This window comes from Sceloporus occidentalis, unplaced genomic scaffold (genome assembly GCF_023333645.1).
Source record: "Sceloporus occidentalis isolate IW3139 unplaced genomic scaffold, rSceOcc1.0.p SCAF_207, whole genome shotgun sequence".
NCBI classification, from domain to species: Eukaryota; Metazoa; Chordata; class Lepidosauria; order Squamata; family Phrynosomatidae; genus Sceloporus; species Sceloporus occidentalis.
In genome coordinates this window covers 184,521-212,450 of record NW_028317187.1, presented here as the reverse complement: position 1 = coordinate 212,450, position 27,930 = coordinate 184,521, and the positions used below count along the sequence as shown (strand labels likewise).

Sequence of the window (27,930 nt, the reverse complement as noted above, 5' to 3'; positions counted from 1 at the left end):
AATCAGCACATTCAAAGGTATGTGTTATTCTCACGTTCCACCTTATAACATATGTTATTAACCTTTAACAAATATATTTTTTGCATAAATTTGTTTGAGAAGGTTAGTTGAACTACTGGTTAGAAAAAGAGGCATTACTGTTAATATCTGAGTTATTATTTGTTTATACATTAAAAGGGAGAATAGAACCGAAGCCCAAACAGGTGGTGCACACACACACACGCCAACACACACACACATGCTAACACACACACATGGGGCTGGTTCTAATGTTTAAAATGCTTGAAGCTTTACCAGCGGAGAACCAATAACAAGGTTAGAGGCATAGCAGGGTAAGCACTATGTAGTTACCTTACCACCCTGCGGTGCATTGAAGCAGAACGCTGAGACATGATGTCATATCCTAGGGCACAGCTTTGGTGCATGGCGAGGAGGCCTTGTGGGAGCAAAGACACAGACCTCAATATATTTCACGGCTCAGAGGAGATGTTTTTAAACAGTGAGGCAGCTCAGACGGACAGCAGTATAGTATATGGGAAGTATAGCAGCTCTTTGAATATAAAGTATTCATTAAGGGCATATACACCTGATTTAGTTCAAACAACTAAACAGTTATGTGCTAAATAAACTAACAAAGATTTGCCCCATAGATTTCCATTTGTGTTAAGATTTGGTTGTCATCATGATGGAAACCATAGTGGAAATAAATTGAACAAAACGCAGTTTTGTTTCTGGCTTTGGACAATTCGACCGTTTAAGTATTGCAGAAAGACCATCTTTTTCTATTCCAACTACGCTTGGAGACAATATGAAGCTTTAGAACATCCCAGCCTTCATTAGAACTTGGTATTGAAAGCCTAAGTAGTTGAACCAGGAACACATTAGTCATTATGTATACTACTAAATTAATGCACGCAGGGAATTAACTATACAATAATTCTACATGCGGCAAAAAATGGTAGTTGCATTAAAAGACGAGCTATTTTACGAGAATACTAGGTGTAATTTCATTTCGACACTGCATATTTTATATAAACTCTAGTGCATAATAGCAGATCTCTCTTTAAAATTGTGAGTGGTGTCAGCAGGATAACCTGCATCCCTTCATCAGTCACTCCATGCTTAGTGTGATTTCAATTCACAGCCTTTTTAGTAAAACCCTGGCAGGTGTTCACTAAACATCCTTATTGTCTCTCTCTGTCGTAGCATACAAGCATCGGACGGCTCTAATCCCCTCTACAAGCTTCAGCAGTATTTGGAGAATTTCAATCACAAAACGCTTTGATATCTTTAGCATCCAAGGTTCGATTCAATGGGATTTTGTTATGAGAGGTTTAATTGGTAGAGGGAGGACCTTTTTTTTTTTTTTTTCTTGTTTTCATCAATTCTCTGCTATTCTAACCTCCTCCTTGTATCTCGGCAGCCTGCGCTGTTGTATTTTGACTATACAGAATAACAAGACAAATTCAAGAGAATTCTACTTCTTAAGTCAAAGAAGTTTGAAAATCTAATTAAATTAGAAAAAGGATAGACAAAGTCTTTATTGAAAACTTGCTAAAACACTGAATAATTCCTTATCTTCCCATGACTTCTAAAACACTATAACAATAACAGAATAGATTTTTGAAATTGCACTTATTTCTGAAAGTTAGTGTTCTTTTGTGGATTCAGAATATGAATGTTCCTTAATCATGCGGATGATAGACAACTCTACTCCACTGATGCCTGAATATTGTGACCTGGATTACAGCTTCTTGCCGTCACCTCATCTGATGTTAAGACTTTGCTGCTTGAATTTTGCCTTTGACTTGCCAAGCTCGCTAATGGTTGGACATTTATTGTGTGATCAGACACGGTTCCATCAGGCCATGTCTTGCCATGTCTAACTTTTTTGCCGTGTGAGTACCCTTATGGCAGCAATACCGATGTGTTCAACATAGCTCAATGTAACACAAACACATAAAAAATAAAAAAGGCAGCAACATCAACATCTTGATAAATTCTTCAAGAAGAGGTATTAAAAATGGAGCCGAACGTTGAACATAAAAATCTCCTTATATTATTATTAGTTGATTCACTTGGGCTCCAGTTAGCACTTTCCCTAGAGAGAAGCTGCTTGATTTCAAGCCATTCCCTGCCTTATTAATCTACAGTTTCATTCACTCCTCCTTTTTAAACTATGGTACATTTACGAAGGATCTGAGACTTGCTCTAGCTGATACATTGTACTGTGATACACAATACACATCAATTAGGAATTGTCTAACGCTTTGCATTAAAAATAGAGTTGGAAATGGGTGCTTCTGTAGACATTTTGGAAAACCAATAAAACACACAAAATACATATGTAAAAAATGCATACTGAGCTATAAATACATTTCCATTAAATAAACACTAAAGCAATTCCCTGCTGGGCCCAGCATGGAGCACATTATGCAAAACATACAGTTTAATACATTAACCTTTATGTCATCAGAGAAGCGAGGTATTGTACTGAATCAAAGCACTTTCGTGATGATCAGAAATGAGGAAAAGAAATGTTATATTTTATAAAAAAATGCTTATACAAGACAATATTTATTCACAAGAAGACTTCTAAGGCTGAAATATATAAAAAAGTAGGGGCAGGATGAACAGCAAAACAAGAGATGTCAAAGAAGTCAGAGCAACCCCATGTAAAGAAAACATGAAGAGCTTAAATTCCAATAATCACAGGGTGTGAGTAATGGCGTGTGGGTGCATGAGTGGACTGGGCCTTACATCCGCACTGGCGGGACGAAGTCAACAAACATCAGACTTATCATATTATAGCGTCTATACACTAAGCTGCTTAAAAACTGTGTGGCTGCTGACAAGAAGTACACATCAGTGTGTTTCTTATGGAAAGAGAGAAATACTGAAGAGGGTGACAGATGAAACCCATACGCTGCCCATTCTTCCCTATGTAGAGACTTTAATCAGTCGTTGGTCTTGTCTTAGCGTCAGGAGCCGTTTGCCTATCCCATGATTGTTTAAATTCCCTCATGGTATTAATCTCATATACCTTAGCACATCAAGAGTGTTCATGAACTATTATGCTGATACATAACAAAAGAAACAAAAACAATACTACCAAGTAGCTGACTATGAATGTTATCGATATTTATTGATTTGTACGGCTCCATCATTTTCTGTAAGGCGGTACAATGGGTAAACAGGACTTAACAAGCACTGCATTGCATAGTGATTGGGATTTACAGAAACAGGTGATGGCAGCGTGACCAAAACAAATGAATGGGTGACACTTCCCAACCCACACAATGTCCTTCTGTCTTCAACTATGGCGCTGTTACCGCTCCCACCTCTTGTATATCATCATTCCCATTTTTCCTTTAGGTTGTAGGAATGAGTGAAGGGCCACCTTTATTTTATTCATCAAATTGTGTCCCATTTGTGGTTGTCAGACTATTTATCACCACTATAAAAGTAAATATTGGTTAAATATTGATACCACCTTCAAAGCAATAAGGCACAAAAAATGTGTCCTTCATGCAAAAATAACACAATTTTCTGTAGTTTAGTGGCTTCAATTAACATATATCTGCTCTTTGACATCAATTCAGATGTTTAGTAAAGCAGTAAAATGCAGCAAAATCACCACTATTAGAAACATATAATGAGCAGCTAGCCGTCAACAGAACCCAGTGTTCATGGACTCCAGGAGGACATTATTTCTAAGACAGATCCTTCATATGTAATAAGAGCCTTTTGCAACATCTCCAAAGATATACGTAGCAGTTTCCATACTTTGAGAACACTTGAGTTGAATTCCATCATTGCAGGGTGGGGGATGGGATTCCTTTTTGTATTCTCCACTTCCTGCTGTGATCAGAAGATCTTAAGATCACATATTTGGGAATGATTTCACATTATTGTTTTAATAGATTATTTAGTTAGAAATGTATTATTGCATATATTGGTATTCTTAGCAGGTGATGCTAAACTAATCCTACATTGATCATTAAGCTTTATCTTGCCGGGGCTCTTTCTAAGACATGGTAAGTCTTTTGCTTTAGCATCTTTGACCCAGTGCTAGTCGAGCTCGGCTGTCAAGTGCAATCACCATTTGTCAGCAGTAACTCAGCCGTTCCTCCACCTGACCATCACAACTCTTTATTATCTCAAATACTTTTCGCCCGAGGGTCATGATCATTTAAACATCAAACCTGGTGTTATACCTTATAACAAGATTGTAAGCCTTCCTGTTTTTTTTAGCACTGCTTTCAACACAAACTTCCTGCGTGTCTTAAAAAAAATAGGAAAAAACTTTTCTCTTGTGATCCTTATTTTTCCCATACAGCTGTTTTCATAGCCCATTGTTACTTGGGTAAACTCACGTTATTCATTTACCGTGTGAGTTCATTAAGCAAATACATATTTTTCTTTGGTCTGTCTTATTCGGTATTAAAAAATCTTTTTGGCTAAATTCTTCAAATCTACATGTACGACAACATGTAGCCACATTCCTAAAATTACACTTTCTTCGGTTTTTAAAGATTTGAGGAGAAGCTTTGATGGTTTAAAGGTGAAGCCATACAGTCTACAAATCCACAAGATGGGAGTATTTTATATAAAACTTTTTATGACTGAGGGCACATTGTACCCTAACGACTAGATCATCTAGTGGCCTTGATTGGTGATCACATTGATCCTACTGGTTCCCACAGGACTGCTTTCATTACAAGCCAGTCTCCTGCCCCAGGTACCGGCTGGATCCAAGCAATGCTACTCTACAGATGGGATTCCAAGCCATAATATGTTTTGAAGCCCCTATTTCCATGATGGCCTAGAACATTATAAATGCACAAGTGTTGTAAAAAATACATAGTATAAGGTTGCTGTACATATGACATGTGTCAGTTATATGTAAAATGTTCTTCCCAAACTAGCACTACGCCAAACCCACAGCAGAAACCAACAAGAGCCATATATGAAAAAGATTATACGTTATGGATAGCACAGAAAAATAGCTGGTCAATGTTTTTCTAATCCAGCCTTAAGCTGTCATAGACTGCTACCCCACAAGGGCATCTTCATTTCTGCCTGATCTGGGACAGTCAAGCAGGCACATGAGCAGACTTGATTAACAAATAAGTATATAATTAATGTTTACTTAAATGTACAGTCAAATCCATCCCTTGAGATGGTTGGGGTCCTATGCTCACAAAGGAGAATAGGACCACCGAGTCCCTACTTGGGATCCCTTCTACTAGGTGCGCAATCCCAATTAGTTGTCATCCAGAATCCTCAACGAGGAACGAGGATTGTGTTCTCTCAAAATCACATTTTCCAAGAAAACTTTTGATGTGAACACAAATTTATTTTACTCTTTGAAGCTACAGTGCGGCTTTGTAGCTGTTTAAAAAGCCTTAAAACCTCAAGACAATCAGACCTAGTGATTCCAAATACCTGTAGAATATAAATTGACATTTTAATTACACGGGCACAGCATGGACCTTGAATTTATATACTTGAGAGCACAATTATAAAAAAAAAATCACCTGGTCTTTTTTGGATCAATCAACTTGTATTTCCCTAGTGAAGTGTATTTCGAAAAACCACATACAGGTATTACAATCACATTCTGTTTCATTGGAGAGGAATAAGTCGCATCGGGGAACTCGAAGGCTTTGCTGCCGTTTTCCTGCTAGGTATTGGCACGTTTTGCCCGGTGAGCTTTAGAACAACCTATCAATGTTCATTACGACTTGCTTGCCTATATATCACAAACAGTGGGTAGGTAGTGCTGAGGACAGTAACCACGGAAAGCAATAGCAGGATTGAAGGCATCTCGCCGAGAATCTAATGATGAGGAAAAAAAAGTGTGTGTTTCAAATGCTCATCGTATGGTGTTAGCCAAGATATGTGACAGACTTGGACAATGGCAAACGCCGCTGCTAGATAAAACCGATCCAACGCAAGCAAAATTGTTCAGTTGAATCAAAAGCTACGAGTAATTTGTCTGTTGCAAAATCAATACGTGGGAATCAATTTGATATCTTCGTAATGGTAGGAGGGATGAAAAACAATGCCTTAAACAATCTGACGTTCTGTGTACACATAGCTTCCTGTTTTTCTATGGGGAGAATGTAATAAAATGTGCAGCAATAACCAAACAAGGTGACTTGTACTAAAAGTGTTAAAAGTGACTTTTTTTTTAGAAAAAGTTTTACTGACAGCTAAATATGTAGGATTTTATCAATGATATCAAATAACCAAGTTTGAAAATTGCTCCAGAAACCTACAGTGCATGGTATGTTGTTAAATTTGCACATTTTTGGGCTTTCTAACGTCCTCCCAAAGCTTCCTGTGACATCACTGCACCACTGGGGGAAGAATGACCTCATTCACGATGTCTGCACCTTGGACATATGAGGAGTGTGACGCTATCAGGGTTAGGCTCAACAAACTTCTATAAAATCACAAAATTGATTTGTGCACCTTTAAAATTCTTTAAATGAAGGTACACTGGAAGAATGATAATTAGTTGCTTAAATATATGTTTCGTGCTATGGTTATCTATCTGCTCCGGAGTGGATTGGGTTCTAAATGTCTATCCTCTTGAATAAATTGCTTCAGAAGGCCAGAACCACAGAAAGAGTTGGATAAGCACAGAAGGTACACAGAAAGAGGACAGCCAGGCACAGATGGGAATTTATAGAAAAATGGCATGGACTCCGAAAAATAACACAAGAAATTGCTTATTCATCATTCTCTTCATTTGGACCAATGTTGCAAGTTCTTCATCTTGTTAATCACTCTGCGTACTCTGATAATTATTCATGGGGTCCTGCTTCAGGTGCTGTTCCACTTTTGAGAAATCATTAACTGCACGGTCTAGCTTGTTAAGCAAGTAAACATTAAGAGGTCTGTCATTTTATTATTTCTTCTATGCATTTTATCATATAAAGAACATTTTCAGCTTACATGTCAAAAGCCTAACGTATTGAGATCTTTTGTTTGTTCCTGATTACATTATATTTACTTAGAGCCAGCAGATTCAGTTAAATAACAAACTGGTAAAAAATGAAGAAGAGGGCCCTGATCTTGCGATCTTATAATCTAGTCTGTGATTGAGAGCGAAGGTAAACACTAGGAGAGGACGGCTTGCACGGGGATGAGTTGATAGGGTTTGGATGATCTGTTACTCATTAAGATGGTTTGATTAGGATGCTGGCTGAGAGTGTTAGTAAGAAAGGTTGTAACGCTTCTTAAAAAAGGTGGGTTTTCAGAGTCCTTTTGAAATTTGTGTACAAGGGAGAACACGGTAGGAAATTCCACAGAAGGGGTGCAGCACAGATGAAATCCGGAATGCAGGAGCGAAAAGAGATAATGATGGTAGAAGAGAGACACAAATCACGAGAGGAACAATGAGAGTGGTTAGAGGTGTATTTGGATAGGAGCAGGCCCGGACTGGCCATCGGGCACACCGGGCATTTGCCCGGTGGGCCGGACCACGGCAAGGCCGCATTGATTTAGGGGCTGATGGAGCTGCAGCTCCAGGCCCCTACCCTACCTACGGCCGCATTAACCGCCGCAAAAACCCGATGTTTTAATTTAAACCCTGTGCGGCCGCAGACCCCTAAGGCCGGCCATGGTGGGGGCTTCCCGGCCCCTTAGAGCAGGGCCGGCCTTTGGGGTGTGCGACCGCACAGGGCGCCACACTCCAGGGGGCGGCGGCGGGGGGCGGTCCGCACCGGGTGCCGCTCATCAGGGGGTGCCAACTTGCGGCACCCGGCACCCGGCACCCCTCCAGAGACGGACAGTAATGTCCGCCGCTGGAGGAGCAGGCTCGCAAGGGAGCGGTATCGGAGGTCTTTAACAGACCTCCGGTTCCCTTGAGTGATTTTAAGCCGGGTTCAACCCGGCTTAAAATCACTCAAGGGAGCCGGAGGTCTGCTAAAGACCTCCGATACCGCTCCCTTGTGATCCGCGCGGCAACAGCTGCTGAAGCTGAAGCCGCGCCCACCGCTGTTCGTGCCCTCTGACCCGGAAGAAGACAGAGAAGACAGAAGAACTGAAGAAGAGGAGGAAAAGGAGCTGTAAGGAGAAAAAAAGGAAAGGTAGGAAAACATTCAGTGAGAGTGGATTGGTATATGTGTGGCTTAGTATATATGTGTGGCTTAGTATATATGTGTGGATTGGTGTATGTGTGGATTGGTATGTGTGTGGATTAGTATATATGTGTGGATTGGTATATATATGTGTGGATTGGTATATATGTGTGTGGATTGGTATATATGTGTGTGGATTGGTATATATGTGTGTGGATTGGTATATGTGTGGATTGGTGTATATGTGTGGATTGGTGTATATGTGTGGATTGGTGTATATATATGTGTGGATTGGTATATATATATGTGTGGATTGGTATATATATATATGTGTGGATTGGTATATACGTGTGGATTGGTGTATACGTGTGGATTGGTGTATACGTGTGGATTGGTGTATACGTGTGGATTGGTGTATACGTGTGGATTGGTGTATATGTGTGGATTGGTGTATATGTGTGGATTGGTGTATGTATATGTGTGGATTGATGTATATATATGTGTGGATTGGTATATATATATGTGTGGATTGGTATATATATATGTGTGGATTGGTGTATACGTGTGGATTGGTGTATACGTGTGGATTGGTAAGTGTGTGAGAGTGATGGGTGTTATGCTGTACCATTTCCAATGTCTTTTTCATGATCTAATTATGCTCTAAAAGTACATCATAACTCCCATCACTCTATACTGTTCCATACAGTGGCAGAGCTGGGGGGCAGAGGCCTTGCACCCCCACCGCAGGACTCCTGAAAGGTAAGTGAACTTCAAAGAGGGAGAGGGTAGATAGTTAGGAGGGGGTAGTTGCGGCGGGCTTAAGGGGCTCTGCGTTAATGCGGCCATAGAGGACCAGTCAGTCCGGTCCTGACTGGGCTTATTTTAAGGTGGGGGCCTGGAGCTGCAGCTCCATCAGCCCCTAAGTCAATCCTCCCCTGCCACAGGTGCGGTCGCAGTTGCTGCTTGTTCCGGCAACAAGGTAAGTAGGGTGAGGGAGGGGGGTGCAGTGAGAAGAGGCAGAGGGGGGTTAGATAGTGAGAAAGGGGGAGAGGGGATAGATAGAGGTGGTACATATTGAGAAGTGGGGAAGGGGGTTACATAGTGAAAAGGGGCAGATAAGATGAAGAGAGGAGGTAGTGTGAATGCGTATGAGAATGAATGAATAAATGTGTGGATGAATTGTGTGAATGCGTATGACAATTAATGAATTCATGTGAGGATGAATTGTGTGAATGATTTGTGAGACTGCATTAATGAATGTGTTAATGATTTGTGTGAATCATTAAATGCAAAGATGGTACATGAAGGGTGGGCTTTAACAATAAATAAATAAATAAATAAATAAATATGGGCTGCTCAGGCTTAAATGCCCGGGCCTATTTTTTGTCCCAGTCCGGGCCTGGATAGGAGGGTAGAGATATATACAGGGGGTGCAGAGTTGTTTGATATTCATTCTGGAGGGTGTGGGGAGCCAATGGAGCAATTGGCAGAGTGGAGCAGCAGATGAGGAACGGTGACGGAGAAAGATTAATCTAGCTGCAGTGTTGGGGATGGATTGGAGATGTGAAAGGTGGGAAAAGGGAAGACCAGTTAGGGAGTTACAATAATGCGGACTTAATATCACAAGGGAGTGGGTCATATTTTGGTTGTTCCTTGTTTGAGGAATGGGTGAATTCTGGAGATGTTTTGTATTTGGTGAGGGACTGGATGTGCCCTGGGTGCCAAATACTCTAGGCATACCCCAGCTTACAAAATATTGCTTAATTGGCAACTGATTGGCTTTTGCTGCTCAAACTAAAAGGGCAGAGTAGAAGAAAAATTACAGATCTGCTATATTTCCTTAGACAGAAGAATAGAATTATAGATCTGGTATTATTTCCTTAACACTGTAGATGGCTAAATTAATATTCTTACTGCGTGGAACAGCACTTTTAAATCATATAAAATATTGTGATTAGCATACGACTCCAATCAACCTGACTAGAACTGAGTTGGCTGAATACCATTTTAGGAGATTTTCTTACATTTTAGGAAAGTTTACAACATTCTAAGAACAGATTTTTTGTGCTTCTTGGGTCCACTGTGGTTTAAGCGATCTGCAACTGATGTCTATGAATTTTGATCAGCACATCTTGCTGTTACTGCTTGACGAAGTATGTGGACATCTAGAGGGGTGATTAGAGACCTTACTCAAAGTAATTTACCCCCCAGGGCTCTGCAATCCCAGTCCTTTTATTCACCAAAGATATTTTATGGAACAAAAATGCACTAGAAAACTTTAAAGTATATTGTTTATTACTAACCTTTTTTTCTAGTAGTTATTAAACTGGTAGCATTAACTTGCTTTTTCCACAGGAGACAGCTAGCAAATTCAGTCGGGAGGAAAATCCAGATGTATGGCCCAGTAATGTTTAGACATTCCCTGCTCTGCCCAAGACATATTCACTTAAATAGATTGCGTAGAAAACACGTATAAATGAGCAGGGGACCGATCTAGTCAATAAATGCTACCTAAAGTCTGTGTTACAATATAGACCCTGGCAACCATACTTTCAAACGTCTCGGGTTTGACCCTGAAACCGTAAAACCTGAAATATAATAAAACCAGTGCCTGTTAATCCTTAAAGGAACAGAAGGTCAAAAGGCCCCTGGGGTAGAGTTTGGGAGGGTTTGTCCCTGGGCTGATCTGACATTTGGGCCTCTTTGTCCATTAAGACGTACAAGAATATCAGACAAGACCAAGGACCGGTAAAAGTTTACACAAGAACAAACAAACATGTTTTCCCTAAAAGGTAAGTCAGCAGAAGAATTAACAAGATCTTCAATAACTTCCTATTTTGGGAAAAGCTGCATTTTTTTCTTTCCTTTGGGTTCAAGAATACTTTTTTTTCTATTTAGCATGGCATAAACTTCACAGACATATAGGCAAAGAGTGTCACATGGCACATACTAATTGTTGCGATTAGGTCTAACAAGCAGGGTTCCCCGCTGTTCTGAGAATGTATTTGACTTGTGATCCTGACATCTGTGTCTTACAAGAATTTCACTCTGCTCTGACATTCCTTCTGATGTTGATCCAGGAATTAATGGATTGTGAAAAAAGCTGGCAGGATATCATTTAAAAAAATAGAATTCGTGGTATACTAAGTGATGAAAAGATATCAGAATTTAAATAATTTGTGTCTGATATTAACACTTTTAGTTTCTTTAAAAAAAAAAAAAATCTTACAGAAATGAACCAAAACAAGCCACCAAGCAAAGGATATGAAGTTACGGAAAGCATCCTTTAAAGAAAGTCTTCCAATATGGTCTGATCTATAATATCTGATTTGACCTGATACTAATTAAAGTAATCCTTAATACATCATTAGAACAATATTTATTTTATTATACAAGGAGCAGTAATAATTGTGATTTAATATGAGCTTTTAAAAGCATATATTAATAATAATTAAATAAGAATAATTAAATAAGAATAATGTAAAGGTCTTGTAATGTGTGCAGGAATGAAAACTGACCAGTTACTTCTATAGAAAGAAAATGTGTTCTTGGAATTTTATGATAAATGAGAATAGTATGTCCATGTGTATTTTTCTGCAAAAAGGTACCTGTCAACTTGCTTAAAACAAAGGATTCTCTAAAATTTTCCACATCGCAGGATATCGACATGTATTTCACTACTGGTTAATTACTAGATGCCAGAAGGATTTAAACATAGCTCAGTCAATGACAGTAATGTGTGACAGGCAGCAGGATGAGTAACTTTAATGCATATTCCAATGGAAGGACCAATGGAACGGTGTATAAGAATGTTCTACTCGGGCTTCCAAAACAGAAAAAATGCCAAAGATGCAACAGTGTCACGGTCCGAGAGCCAGTCTAAGGGGCTCATATTATAATTCATGATATATATATATATCTATGTACACTACCATTCAAAGGTTTGGGAATCGACAAGGACATTTCTAGCTGTAACATAATTGCAAAAGGGTTTTCTAATGATCAATTAGCCTTTTCAACTTCAGCGAACACAACGTGGCATCAGAACACAGGAGTGATGGGAGTGATAAAGGGTCTCTGTATGCCTATGAAGATATTCCATTAAAAATCAGCCATTTCCAGCTACAATAGTAATTTACAACATTAACAATGTCTGCTCTGTATTTCTGATCAATTTCATGTTCTTTTTTACTGACAAAATGTGTTTTTTCTTTTAAAACCTAGGAAATTTCTAAGTGACCACAAAGTTTTGACTGGTGGTGTATGTGTAAGTGTATGTGAGCATAAATGAGTATAAGTAAATGTGTGAGTAGGCATGTGTATGTGTGAGCATGAATGTGTAAATATTTGAGTGTGAGCATGGATGTATATGTGTGTGAGCATGTGTGTGTAAATACTTGTGTGTGTTTGAGCATGGATATGTATAAGTGTGTGTGAGCATGGATGTATAAATGTTTGTGAGTGAGCACTATATGTAAGTGTGTGTAAATGAGTATTTGTGTGTGTTGGCATGAGAGAGGCAGAGAATGGTATATACAATATACTGCATTATGTATTACAGAATGTTTATTTAGACATAAAGTAAAGACACCATTTTGGGGGGAAGTTTAAGACATTATTAGTAAAGAAAGTATTACAGAATTGGGCAGATCAGATGCCTCCGTTGTCATGAGGGTTATACTATGAAGTCCTGTGAAATTTAAAAGGTAACTATACCTTTAGGAGATTTGTCTTACTATTTTTACTATTAAAAGTAGTCTTTACAGAGCATTTTTACTTCTCTTCCGCACTTTCATCTTTGCTGTTTTTTCTGCGTGTTTTTGGAAATTCCTGACATCCTCCATAGTACTCTCTACAAACGAGCAAAACAACTTCCGAGACATTTATCTGTTACATTCTGGCCACTACTCGCAAATACTGACAAACCTATTAACCTCCAATATACATACTAAAGAATCTCCCAGAGCTCTCCCTCCACCCAGAAATGGGGCAGTGTGCTATGCAAATTTCCGAGACTCAGACATCATTGTCACTAGGCTATGATGGAAACATCTGTCTCAAAGGTCTAATGTGAAGGGCTTGTAACCCTCTTCTATAAAGTATCAAGGACTGTTAAAAATAGAGCTTTCCCTACTCATAGCCAAGTTAATTGCATTAAGATACAAAGCACTCCTATCTCTGACGACAGACTGTGATGAGGTTTATCAATCCAACGTTGATCAACATCTATCGAATGATCAAATCCTTAAATGCCCATCCCTCTCCTTATTAAAGAAGAATCAGTAGTAAATTCTACAATTTACGAATGAGACAACAATATTTGTATTTACTGAAGGGTTTTTCACCATAAAGAGGCTATAAGGGTAATAAAGCTTGCCCCATAGAGATGAGTTTTAACTGAAACTAACAAGTTTTAAACAGAATTTTATGAAAAATCATTGCATAAACGTTGTCTGCAAAGCTACGCAAGAAATAATTTGTTCCTTCTGAAAAGGGTTAATAGGTTCGATTGCAGATTTTAAGTTTATTTTTTTTTATATCTTAGTAACAAATTCCAGGGCTCGCTATCAGAGAGCATTATGCATATTCGAAAGAGAGCCACATGGACTTTGATTCCCCCGGGATTGATGAACAAGTAGAAGATAATAAGAAGTGACAAGAAGCAGATGACTAAGGTCTAATTTAATGTCATCCTCAGTAACAATATACCTTGGCCTTGGGAAAATACACGGGTCAGTGGAAAAACAGACACGGCATAACATATTGCAAACTGACGAAGTATCTTTCTGTAACAAACCAATAACAGATAACAACAACTTACACAAATGTATCACCTTGCATGAAATAATAGTAAAGATAAAAATTATTACTCTTATTATTGTTTACGTTAAAACAAAGGGAAGTAACCTGCATGAATTACAGGCAAGTTCCATGGACTGCAGATACTTGTCAAGGTTTAGACCATTCAAGAGGACTTTCTAAGCAAGCCCATAGATGCCATTAATGACAGCCATTGCTAATCAATATCCTCCTAGGTTGGTGACAATGTGTGACAGTTCTAAGTAAATGCTGAATATTATATATTATGGAATGGATTTGTCACATTTCTACTAATTTGCACAAAGATGAATAAACCAATCGATACTTTTGACTACAATGTTTAATCTGTGTACTAATTCAACATGAACTAAAGATGAATGTCTCCTTTCCAATGTCACCTGCCTGTGATCTGTTAATGCATTACAGCAGTCAAAAATCACTGCTAACACGATCCCAATTTCTGCATTTCACAACTCTGTACACTAAATGTGTGTTTCTTTAATGCAATATATATGTAGAAACCCACCATATACATATACTAGGGGTAAAGATTCTGTAAGGATCTGTATGATCATCCCGTCTCAATAAATGATCTCACACATACAGTCTCATCCCCCAGTGTTATATATTTTAATAAAGCGGGCATTCGTGTACAGCATGTAAATTGGAGCAGACATTCTGCAGTTATTGGAGTTTGAAAATTAGACTAATTGTCACCAGCGGGAGTTTTACGGAGCATGTGCAGGAAGTGTACCGACAAATGCTTCCTGCTTCCAGTAGAGGCAGCTGGGGAGGAGTTAAAAGAGACACCAAGTATCAGCTAAAGTGCCATAAGAGAAGTTGTGATTGGCTCATCTGCAGCTCCACAAACCGAAATCTACCCAAGATTAATTCTCACGTATAACGGTTGGGTAGATAAGTAAAGATACATATAATTCCAGAATGATCACATACAAAAGAAATATTCAAGATCTCGTGTCTTCTAGATCTATAATCTTTCTTATATTCAAAAAAAGGTCCAAATTACCTCCAAGAGACAGATACAAAGAAAATGTTCAATGTATTTAGTGACGTGAAATTACATATTTCAGCTCACCTATTTTAACCATATATTATGAAGGGCCGACACTGATGTGTTTTTTTCTGCCGTGTTCAATGTATAGATAAACTGGTGAGAGTAACTAATAATTAACACATTGCATTAAACACATTCAAATCAACAAATAATAATAATAATAGGTACATTGTATACTGATAGCTGCATTGTTTCCATTAGAGCCAAAGAGCAATAGATGTATTATTTAATAATATTAAATTAATTTACAAAGCCGGTCTGGACATATCTTGTGGTTTCCAATAGTTTCTTTCCAACCAAGTAAACAAACAAGGTTTTATTAAGAACATAGTATATGGATAAATAGACTGTACATCTATCTATCTATCTATCTATGTACGTTCCATTTTTTAAATATATTATAAATACATCCATACAGATAATTATAAAGATTTAAACAATGGAAATGATCAGAAAACCTACAGCAATAAAAGCTTTCTAAAACATAGGTGGGAGGTATTCCAGACAGGCAGAAGGACAGTGGGGGTCCATGTGGGAGGCTATATGTTGAATGGCAACTCTGACAACTCTATGGAGCGAATGGGCGTTATTGACAGCAAAGACCTATTGGCAATTAATTGGTAATTAAAGTGCAATCAACTGTGTGATTTTTAGTAGCTCAGCAGAAATATCAGAGAAGTATATCATTAAAATGGGTTTAAAAGCCGCGTCTCATTAGAGACAGCAAAATAGTGCAATGTTCTGTAGTGCGCAACGTTATGGATATTTTTATGGTATTTTGTTGGCTGGTTTTTAAAAACTAATTTAAAAATCCATGCACAAGTCCCTTGTCACAATACAAATGAGTAAGTAGCGTACTATAAACTGTCTATAGGCTGTTCTAACATATAAAGTCACATCAAGTTTATTAACTTTATTTGGACTGCACATATCTAGGAAGTTAATGGTGGAAATAATAATATTGATGGACTTTTACTCACAATTACAGAATTGCAATGGTCTACCTTCAAAATTACAAGCTATTGGTCCACTTCAATCCCATATGTAAAGGCCATGACAAGTGGACAAAGTCTTGCCCAAAAACTGCTATGTGACTTTGTGTCTTATTGATAATGTTCATTATCGCTACATATAGCCATACCTTTTTCTCCGGGTCAATGCGGAGAACCTCTTGATCCCAGGAGAGGTGTAACAGCATACCCCACTACCCGGGACCACCCACTGGTGTCAGTGAGACCGTCCCCTAACTTCAGCAGGACCATCCACTATTGTCAGAGAGACCATCCTCTAACTCCAGTGGGACCACCCACTAATGTCAGATAGACCGTCCCCTAACGCCAGTGGGACCACCCACTAATGTCAGAGAGACCGTCTTCTTACTTCAGCTGGACCACCCCCGATGTCAGCGAGATAATCCACCAATGTAAGCAGGACCACCTACCCGCACCCCGAAAAGGGAGGAGTTCGGGTAGCTGGAGCCTGGATGTTCCTAAGTATGTATATAACAGAAGAATTATGTATTTTATGTGCATGTTGTTTCTTTCTTTATTTTTTCTGCTGTTTCTATTTTGTGGCTTTTAGGACTGTAGAACCTTGTGATATACTTTTACCCAGCAAACATTCTGAGCTCCTAGAAAAGAAGGACATCAGGGGAGGAAAAAAACAGCAGGACACTTGGGTGGCACATTCTGCCACCCAAAAGGTAAAAGAGTTTAGATGTAAATTACTACCCAGGTGCCTTCTTTAACTCTCATTTAAATTTCCCATCACTTTTTTCAAACGCATATCTGTGTAAAATTAATTGAAAAACAAATAAAAAGTCATTTTTTATGCTCTGTTGATTAATGTAAAGTTTGTTTTATGGAGCAAACCCATCTTACTATGAAAAATTCCTGCATCAAATAATGGATTTCTCGATTCTAGTTTTTCGGAAACTGGGCCATTGCATTGATTGTTATCCATTTTGACAAGAAAGATAACGACGATGTTTTTTGTTTTATATAAAATAAATTGTTCAGTGACATTTACAGCAAACTCCAAGAATCGAAGTCAAGTCATTTGTGGAGTGAAATATATAATCCTAAATATTTACATAAAATACATTAGATATTAGAGATTATTACCGAAACTATTAATTGATATATAACGATTCAAGGTTTATTAGCCGTGTCCCATTCCACATATGCCCAATATGGAATAAATCACTTTTCTACAGAAACCTGAGATTCTGGTAACTGTTGCTACAAAGTATAAAGTACTGAATGCAACAGTCCAAAAATCCCTTCTCATTAATTTGACAATAATAATAGGGATCAACTTTAAAAGGAGGAGCATCCTAAACTGAATTTTTATTTTTGTAACTATAAGCATTATTTTGTAACTTTTTTTGTTTAAAACATTTTTATTGTTCTACCTCTTATTCCATGTTTGGTATTGAATACAATGTAATATATCACATAATGTACACAAAAATAAAAGCAAAAAAAGTGGTTGTCAAGTGTGGTGTATTCTTTGCAGTATTCTCCCGTCATGTGTCTTTTCTTCCTTTGGGATGTGTTATAGGTGGTCGTGTATCCCCTCTAGGATAACTTCATCTATATGGCCCTCCAGTCTGATGGGCATTAGATAGTTTGCATACATCGGTTCATAGTCCCATAGCCTTATAGCATTTACAATAAGGTATAATAAATACATTACAACTACTCTACATAGCGTTAGTCATCAGATGTATCACATTACATGTATTTGCTTCTGTGTTACTGTTTCACTTGTCTTTCCCACTCATATATCCTCGTATTCCATCATTGAAAAAGAGACAAAACCCAGGAAACACAGTAACCCAAACAGAAGAATCATTCTGTAACTTTTAACAGAGAGAAAACAAATACAGGTCTCATGATTAGTTTAGTATCTCTGTACATACATGCACATGTGTAGTAACCATACCTGAGAACTTTCTTAATGAGCTGTATTGGAGGCAAACCCGTTTGATGTGTCATTACATACAATCTGCATGATGGGCTATTAAAAGGTTTGTATTTGAACAGCCTAAGGCAGTGGTTCTCAACCCGTGTATCCTCAGGACCCACATTTGTCTTTGGTCATTAAGTCACGACCCAAAAATAATTTAATTTCCGAAACATTATATTTGATTCCATAAAACAACTTTGCAGTATTCCACATATATATATGCACTTTTTAAACAGTAAACAAACAGTAAACAAACGGACACTTTGCTAGTGAAAATTAATTGTGCAATAATCACAGTGCTAGTGAAATGAAAGTGCCATTGAGGCAAAAACCCAATAAATAAATAAACAGTCAATGAAACATATGAGGTAGAACTAATGGGAAAACTGGGGATGCTTTCTGCTGAGATGGTGCATACGGGCTGCAGTGGGGGGAAAGGGGCTGTGGTGGGGTAACTGGGGCTGTGATAGAGGTTGTGGTGGGGAGAAAGGGGGCAGGGGTGGGGGTGAGGGGCTGTGGTGGGGGACAGGGGTTGTGGTGTCTGGGTAACTGGGGCTGAGATGGTGCATAGGGATTGTGGTGGGGGTAACTAGGGCTGTGTGGGGGTAACGGGCTGAGATTGTGCATAGGGGCTGTGGTGGGGAATAGTGGACAGGGACTGTGTTGGGGCAGTGACTGTGACGGTGGATAGGGGCTGTGGTGGGGTAACTGGGGCTGTAGTGGGGGTAATAGGGGATTTGGTGGGGTAACAGGGGCTGTGTCCTAGTGGGGGACAGAGGCAATAGGGACAGCAGAGCAGATATATATATATTTATATAATATATACACATAATTAATACACAAAAAAATATATACTTACCTCAGAAAAGATGAGGGAGTGGAAAGGCTGCCCGCGGTCTGCAGCAGGAAGAGGGGAGGAGCAAGCAGAAAAAAACTTTATTCAGCTCCCACTAGGAGCAGACAGCCACCGCAAAGCAATCAAGCAACTTGCTTTGCGGTCGGGGAGTAATACTAAAGTACATGCCGGACCGGAGGCTGCCTGATGGCCCTGATTGTTGTGGCCGCGATCCTGACAGCCTGTGGCTCGCGGATTGCCGCTAGAATGTGTAAGGCAGCCCCAGGAAAGTGAAATTTTCCCGGTATGCCTCCAGTCCGGCCCTGACCCTCCGCGACCCACTGAAGACAGGGTCGCGACCCATGAGTTGAGAACCACTGGCCTAAGGGACATTTAGAAAGTTCCCAGGTAAGTCCATATAGCCTGCCAGGTCAATATATTAAGTTACGTAGCCAGCCCGAGTAGGTGTGAGTGCTTTCTGTGGGTGTCGGAGCTGTTCAGAAAACCTATCACACATACTTATTCTCATTGGAAATGTAATTAAAGGTGCCATTCCATATATCTGCTGAATTTAACACACTAAATGCAGCCTTAGAAACATCATTCCTAGTACTGTTGAACGGGCAAACCTTTCCAGGAAGTAATTGTCAATAATCAAACAGATTTTTGCCTGGAGAACTTTTTCATGTGACACAAAAGAACGCATTGACTTTTGTAACTAAGCACAGCATTAGAAACATCATTCCTAGCGCTGCTAAATGCCCACATCTTTCCCAGAAACGTAATTCAAGCTATGTAAAAAATAACTTTTCTGCAATGGAACTCTACTGTATACAACTGTACTAACGCTCAAAGAAGTTTATTTTTCATTGAAATATACAAACTTACACTAATCACCACACAGTATCGATATTGCTGAATACTTTTTTGGCAAACTGAAAAATTAAAATGGTTTTATATAGCCTTCTAGGGTGTCCAGCCAAGGTAAATGTCATTTTTGTCATACATTGTATAAGCTGATCACCAAGAGGGTGAAAAGCTAGACTTTAGCGCAGCTGGGGGGAATGAAGTGGGGTGCCCATAGTATTTCCATTGGCTCCTGTCTGTGCTCTGCTAATTTTGACCAACACTCATCCTCTGAGAGCGCTCAACCTACAACACTTTATCTGTTTGGGTTTGGGTTTGGATATGTCAGTAGGGGATGTGCCAAGGTTTTCCTAGAATGTACACCAGCCCTGACTTGCCTAGGTACATGACCAATAGTTTGAAAGACTCAAAGACCTATTTCTTCGGGGCTTCATGAATATGCGAACCTGGCCTCTCTTCTCTCCCAGAAGTTCTGCGGTAACGATAGGATTTACAATAATAATTTCTGTGTTGGACGAAGGACTTTCATGGAAGATGGTGAAAACATGCAACACTTTATTACAGCTATCTCCATAGACCAGAGCCAGCAAGTCCTCCAAACACATCAAGCACCTGGTTACTTACTGGGATATCACCGGAAGGACGTCCACCGAAAAGCACATTAGTTCATGCAAAAAAACCTTAATAATATTTAAGAGTAACCAGCACACATTGATAAGATAGTTTTTCTATATGTTATGTCTATCTGACATAACATATAACCTCATTGATACATTGTATTCATACATACATATTGTATTTATACACTTTATATACTTCTCAAATGATCGTGTAATTTTCAATGCTAGATCAACTTTAAAAGTAACCAATATTCTTTTCAATAAGTAATTATATATATATATATATATATATATATATATATATATATAATGCTGTAAATAAAACACTCAATAAAACAATCTCTGATGCAGAAAGCTAGTCATTCTTCTCGGGAAGCCTAATGTCTCAAAACAATTACTTGTACAGAGACTCTAGATGGCAATATTGCACCTATTGTCCCCACAATGAAAGTGTCACAGAGAATAGCTCCATATTCTCGTTATCAGGATTTTATGTGCCGCAGATCTATAGCCTCTTATTATAAGTGTAATGAAGCGGAAGTTATTGAAGCATTTTATTGATTGCTCAGATCACAAGTTTACTGTCATACGGAATTGGCACCTCATTCTCTAAAGCAAACTGCTGACACCTTTTTTAAAAAAGTGACAACTACATCTATTTCATGACCAGAAATCCATTTTCATCTCTATCAAGACAAGAATACAATTTTCACTTCATTTAACTGATGTTAGGCCTGTTTGAGGCATGACATTTGAAAGCAACACACGGTTAGGGTTCCTAAAACACTGTACTCCCGATATGTAGAAGGCAGATTGTTTGAGGTTAAGATTTCGTCCATCTGTTAGAGGAACATTGTCTGCGCCAACCTTCAACTTTACGAAGTAGCCTGTCAAACACCTTGCTGAGAATCGGGATCATTAGCGAGGGCATTGACTAAATCCTGCAATTGTTGAAGGAGCAACTCTTTTCAGTTGGTTTGCTAGGCCCCAAATAACGTTCGCGCAGCAGGTATGGACTAGTGATCAGCTCAAATAAGCACAAAAATCGGAAAACAATACTTATTTCTAACATACCCGTGAAAATAACCAGTTTACGACTAGATGGGGTGTTGACAAGTGTTTTATTGAAAAGGAGGATTAGGAAAGCAGAACTTGATGAGACTAAGAGCTTGGAGGACCTCACGCAGCCACCAGGAGACATAAGTGAGACTCTGCTTGCCTCCATCCAGCTCCAAGCAATGCTCACTTTCAGCGGTGTCAGGACAGGTTTAAAACCCTTTTTCTTTTAAGGACGACCTGCCATGGGTTCCAATCAAATGACAGCAACCCAGCAAGAGATTCATGTGTGTTCTGTGCATTCGTGAAGCCCTAACGCACACACGTGGGCAACCAGGAAATCTACTCCTATACATCTCCTAATGATGACCCAAAATCAGGAGACCTGGTCCCTTGTTTTAAGAGAATCAGACCTGGCTGCACACAATGGGTTTGCTCCAATATTGGAGAGAAATATATCACAGTTAATTGAATAGCAAGCCTTGCTTACATAGCAACAGGAAAAATAAGATAAAGATGTTTTTTATCTATTTTTTCCCATAAGAATTACTATTCAATTAGATGTATTTCTGGGATTGAATCCACCCAGATAAAATATTTTAAAGGAGTTTTTTTTTATAATGCAGATATCAATAGTTCAAAGTATCAAAGTATGAGTAAAATCATTAGTAGACATGAAACTTATACACTACAAATGATTCTTATACACTAGTCTTAGCTATTTTATTTACATATATATGCATAACAGTAATCAGATTGACAAATGTTATTAAATTAACATTAAATATGTATAAGAATATTAGTTTTTTTTGTACAGCTGGATTTTGCAATGCTTTTGTTTTGGGGTTTTTTTGCTAAAAAAAACTATATTTTTTCATTTTAAAAATATTCATGTAAAAAAACCCAAAAGAAATCTGTATTTCTGATATTAAAAAAAGAACACATTTTAAAGTGTGCAAATTAAATGTTTCAATGAGACTTTCCTAAGAACCAAAAGTGAGTTCTATTCTAAACACAGCTTCCTTGCAGCAATGAATTTCATAAACGGCGTCAGTGCAACGACTGTTCACAATTCCTTCTGTCACAACATACACTTGGAATATGCTTGAGGCTGATTGGAATACTAATTGTGCAGCCCGTCAAAACACTGAGCACTATTTAAAAGCCTTTAAATGCTACTGTTATGAATTATATAAAAAAAGAAAAGGCCTGTATTTCCGCATTCTCTGATTTGGCCTCCACTTGGCTGTATCAGTTCGGTGAATGACAGTCTCTCTGCTTGAAACACACCGACACCGCAGCCTTCCTCATTCACTGACAACACTGTGGCCTTTTCACACGTTTCTTCCACAGCAGTGTTTGTCCGCAAACACTGGAACTCAGCACAATGACATTCCAGATCCCACACCCCCACCAACAGCACAACTACAGAATAAGAATGCTAATTAGAAGCATCAGTCCTTATCATTGAACGTGTTAAGTGCATTTATACAGAAACATGTAATCTTATTTTCACTGTTACTGTTGGTGGACTGAAATATTTCTCCCAGATCACTCAACCGTTATGAGTTGAACTTCATGTTTTAACCCTTTATAGAGTCAGGATGACACTGGCAGGTATGATAAATGCTAGTTCACACCTATAACTGCCGATGAGAAAGTAGCCATACCTAACATTCATGATGTCACAGCAAAAGGGCAGCTTTTTTCCTGACGGGTCCCAGCTGGCACCAAACCCTTTCCTATTTTCTGGGTGTCACAAACTTGTACCAGAGTTTAAATACAACGTTCACACTGTTCTCATAGCCAAGATTAAGCCATTAGTACTTCTTCCTGGCGGTTTCCAGTTTCTCATCACATAATCACCATATCTAGGATCTTGTCCCTGAGTCTTAAGGCTTTTGCCCCAATCTCGTAGGCAGATTCTCAGGGTCACACAATCTGGAGATGAGTCCTTCCTATTCTGCACCATTGTAATCATATATAAGGCTCCCAGTTGGTGCTTTTGGTACCAATATGTTATGGGCGATATGCATGCTTAAGTAACAAGTCATTATTTATTTAGATAAAAGAAGTAGACATTCTGAAATATTATGTATGCTTTTTTAGTCCTGAGTTTTATTATAAATTTTATATTTTATAAAATCATTATTTGTAATTTATTACAGTGGTTTCAGGGCTATTGCCCATTTTAGAGAGGACTGCCTCATTTTTTTTAGTAGACACCACACATTGTCTATTGTGTGATAAATCAAGTTTGTTGCTTAATGCTAAGCTTAGACAACGGTAACATTTGATTAAAGCTTTGGTTTTTCACTAGAACAATGATCTAACATCAATCGAAAGCCCCATATACTGAAAATGATACTGCCATGCAGATGTTATAGTAAAGGCCAAAATACGTCAAAACACCTCATTAAAAAAATGATGTTAGTAACCCAAAAAATATGGTTTTTAAAGGAAGGGGATTAAAGTGTAGGGGAATATTTATTTATATTTAGCTTCTATAAAACATTAACCCAATAATTAATAGAAATCTTTGAGGCTATTATTGTACTTTTGTGCGTGTGTCGGTTGGCACAGGGCTGTCCAGACTCATTAAACTGTATCTCCTTTGATAAAATACAATCTTTAGAACACTAACATTTCAGAGGTAACAACTAAGGTGTATGTCCTTTGGATCACTTTCTTTGAGCCATATAAACACTCAAGAGCCTACATAACATTAAGGGCTGTATTCACTAAAGTAGGAACTTGCTGGAGACTTGTGCTTTCATCTCACTGACTTCACTGTGCATTACGAAGTAACAACCCCAATGAGTTTCTCTATATAGATAATATGTAGTTAATGTCAACCCCCTCATTTAATGAATTAACCCTAAACGAGGGACACAAAATTATGAAGGGCGTAGGAAATGAGTAGAGGAAGATGCTGTTAGGACTGGAAGACAAACATCATTCTCCAAAGTCACCAATACCGATAATTAATATACTGCATGTCTTGCTTAACTTAATTAAGAAACTAATATAGCCACATAAACCAAAGATAAAAGTGAGTCTTTAGTTGAAGTTGATACGTTTTATTGGGCCAAGATAGAAAAGATGTAAGGTTACACAAACCTTCAAAACCTCAGAGGCGCCGTCAACATAAGATTATTTCTGTGCTGCAGAATGAACGAATGCCAGCCAGTTGTAGTAATAATTGTTTTGCATGTGTCATACACCTCTGGCATTCTCGGGGTTAAGAATGCACAATGTTGTGTATTATTCTTGCATATGAATCTCAAACTGACCAGCAGGTGGCGATGTTGATTTAGCCACACAGCACAAAACCAGAAAAATACATTTCTTTAAATCTTACCTAATCATGAGGTCATAGGTTGCCAATAAATCCAGTATAAAAGGGGCAAATTAACCCTCTAATTTGGAAAAAAAAAAGCAACATACTGTTGTCTTGAAGGATGTGTTAAAAAGTAAATGTTTGTGTCTGGAAAGACAATGGCTCACATAGCCCAATATAATTGACCAGTTGTAATCCTATGTAAACAAATAAAATTGATCACAAAATAAAATTTCATTATATACTGCAGGGTCTTATTGTAGATACTATCCACATAGATCGTCCAAGTGATGGCTGGGAAATGTATTGTTTATGTCTCATTTTGATCATATTAGTTTTCAAGTAGCAATTTTGCTGCTGTATTCATTAGTTTGCGACACAAAAAGAGGTTGTAGGGGTTATATATATAAATATATATATATGTATATATATATATATATATATATATATATATATATATATATATATATATATATATATATAGCAGGTTTATACCATTAAAAATGGTAAAAAAAAAAAGCATAATGACTCTTTCATGTATGTGTAAATATTTAATGTTGGTATAGTGGATCAGCATTTAAGATGTATGACAGTGTCTGCTTTTAAATATTATATATTATATGAGACAGAGAAGAAGTGAGAGACAGAGAGCAAGATACAGAGAGAGAGATGACTACCGTAAGGTTACTGATGAAAACAGTGATGAAAGAATGCTGTAAACGTCAAAGAGCAGGGCCCTTTTCTCCTCCTGTATCACTGTCTATGTCTCTTCATGTTATTCTTAATATACGGTATATATATATGTATATATATATATATATATATATATATATATATATATATATATATGTTATTGTTAATGTTGTATTGTCTCTTCACTGTAATAGCGCTACAGAATTTGCTGGTGCTCTATTAGTAAAATATTATAATATATATAAAGGGATAGTTATTCTCATATTTATAGGACCACAAGCATCTCTGATTTTATTCTAGGACAGACATTTGTTAAATGGTCCACACTTGAATCTGCATCAATTCTGCACAGTATGCAGCAAGAAAACTGACACGTACGACATCCGTGCACTAAGAGACAGACACAATTAGCCCTATTATTATAGCTGAGCTTTTAGACTACAATGAAGGTATCTTTGCATGTAATGGGTAGCAGTGACAGTGTATAGATGTCACACCTCTTTATGACAGTTTGCCAATCATTGCCTTGATACAAGTATGGAGGGGATTAAAAAAAACAAACAATAGAAAATACTATGATAACTCACCTGGACGGCATAGCTTTTCGAAGACTTTAGTTCTTTACACAGGGCCGATAACACTCCTTGGATATAGGTCTTAACTCCTGTTGGGCTGAAACCTTCTCCCTTAGTGACCCACACAGGTCCACGTAAAGGAGTGATGGAGTTCTGTAGGCGCTTGTCAAGCAGTGGAACTTTAGAAGAAAAAAAAAATAGAAAAAAAAATAAAATTCTTTCTTATCACCAAAATCCAGAGTTCAACTTGAAATTGAAGGCAACCGTAATTTCAATTATTCATATGTGACCTGGGTTAAGGCTTTCTAAAGCAAGTGCTCTATGATTTGTGACCACAATCAAGGAAGCATTTATATTGAAGTACCCCCTGTGCAAGACTCCTAAGCTGTATGAACACACCTGAACAGTTCTGAAGAGTGTTTAACTAGCTGTACGGTGTCATGTTGTGCACTGATTGCCTTATCTTCTCATTTATCACAGATGAGTTGGAACAAACCTCGCTGAAATTTACTTGCATTGTCCTGATAAGATTCTAAGATGCGAACGGCTTGTTCCCTGTTTTCAAAAAGCTCACACTGCTCTCGGGAAAATGCTGATAAATGCCATCATTTGAAAAGTGCAGTTCTTCCCGATCCAGGAAATTGGCCGCATTATTATTTTCACGCAACAGTATATACTTGAAATGTCTGAAAATATATATATTTTTTTTTCCAAAAAGGCAAATTGGATAAACTTTGAGTAAAGATGGAAAATAAATACAAAAGAGAAAAGGACCAATTTATATATTAAAACATTTTTAATGCTTAATATAGCTCTATTCTAAGCTACTTATGAAAATGTATTTTGAGTTTTACTTTAAGTACTTTTTGAATGAGTTTAAGAAACAAAAATACAAAAAAATTAATTCATACAAATACAAGCGACAAATAAACCATATATTTGATCATTGAACTTCTTATATGTCTGTCTTCATTAATTAATTTCTTACATATTAATCAAAGAGCTCTAAGGCTAAAAATAAGTATTTGAAATTTCCCTACGCAGAAGGAGAATTGACTCTGAAAATTTGGAATTAGCCGACAAAACCATCTACAATTTGAAATGGCGTGGCAGATTTTCCTGTATGAAGAATGATCAATAGACTTGCTATTCCGAAGAAAAGCCAATAGCAATTTGTGAAGATTTTTTTTTATTCAAAACTAATCTAACATCTGCTGTGTATTTTTGTTTATATGCTACATGTCAAATCTTATTGTCCCCAAGGTGCTTACGAGCAATGTTTTAGCAGTCATTTTCTTAAATACTGATGCCTTTCTGAATTTGGATTTTTCCACCATTGAGCAGGATGACAAGCTCACGATAGCTGTACTTAAAGCAATCTTTCACAGCTGCTTTGGTTTTTCCAGCGATCCTATTAAATTGACGGCATATGCCTGTGGGGTCTACAGTGTTACGCGGCTTCCGAACAAGAGGGCGGTTGGATTTTGTTGAAGAAATTATTTCGTGGTTTTTTTTATCGCATGTCCTTAATGGAAAATCAAAGAAAAGATGTAAAAGCTGAACTTTTTGAAACACATGTGCGTTTAATTGTTGTAGCTGAAGTCTGACACTGTATGGTACGGAGGGTGCAACCTCATGTAAAGCACCCCCCTCCTTGTCGGTTTCTTAAATACAGCATGTCCCCCCTCAAACAGAACAAAGTAACCGTGTATTATATATTCTGGCAAATCTTCTGCTTGAGCAAGTGGACCTAAACGGTGTGAATTGTTAATGCTTTGCGTCTTTAGTTCACGGCTTGTGATTGATCACTTGTAACTATATCTAGTCCTTGTTCCATGAAATCAAGTTTGCGGTAATGGGTTCATCAGATTTTTGGGTTAAATTGAGAGTGAAGAGGTACTGTGTTTGGAAATAAGAGCTGCCATGTTCGAGGCTGGCCTTGAAGCAGCATGGAATCTGAGGGCGATATTCAAAACCACTTCACTC

The 27,930-nt window shown here is 38.0% G+C and overlaps 1 pseudogene; it reads right to left on the bottom strand.

The window, feature by feature from the left end:
• Positions 1-27,930, bottom strand: part of LOC149277645 (doublecortin domain-containing protein 1-like) — a 115,268-nt pseudogene that overhangs the window by 63,488 nt on the left and 23,850 nt on the right.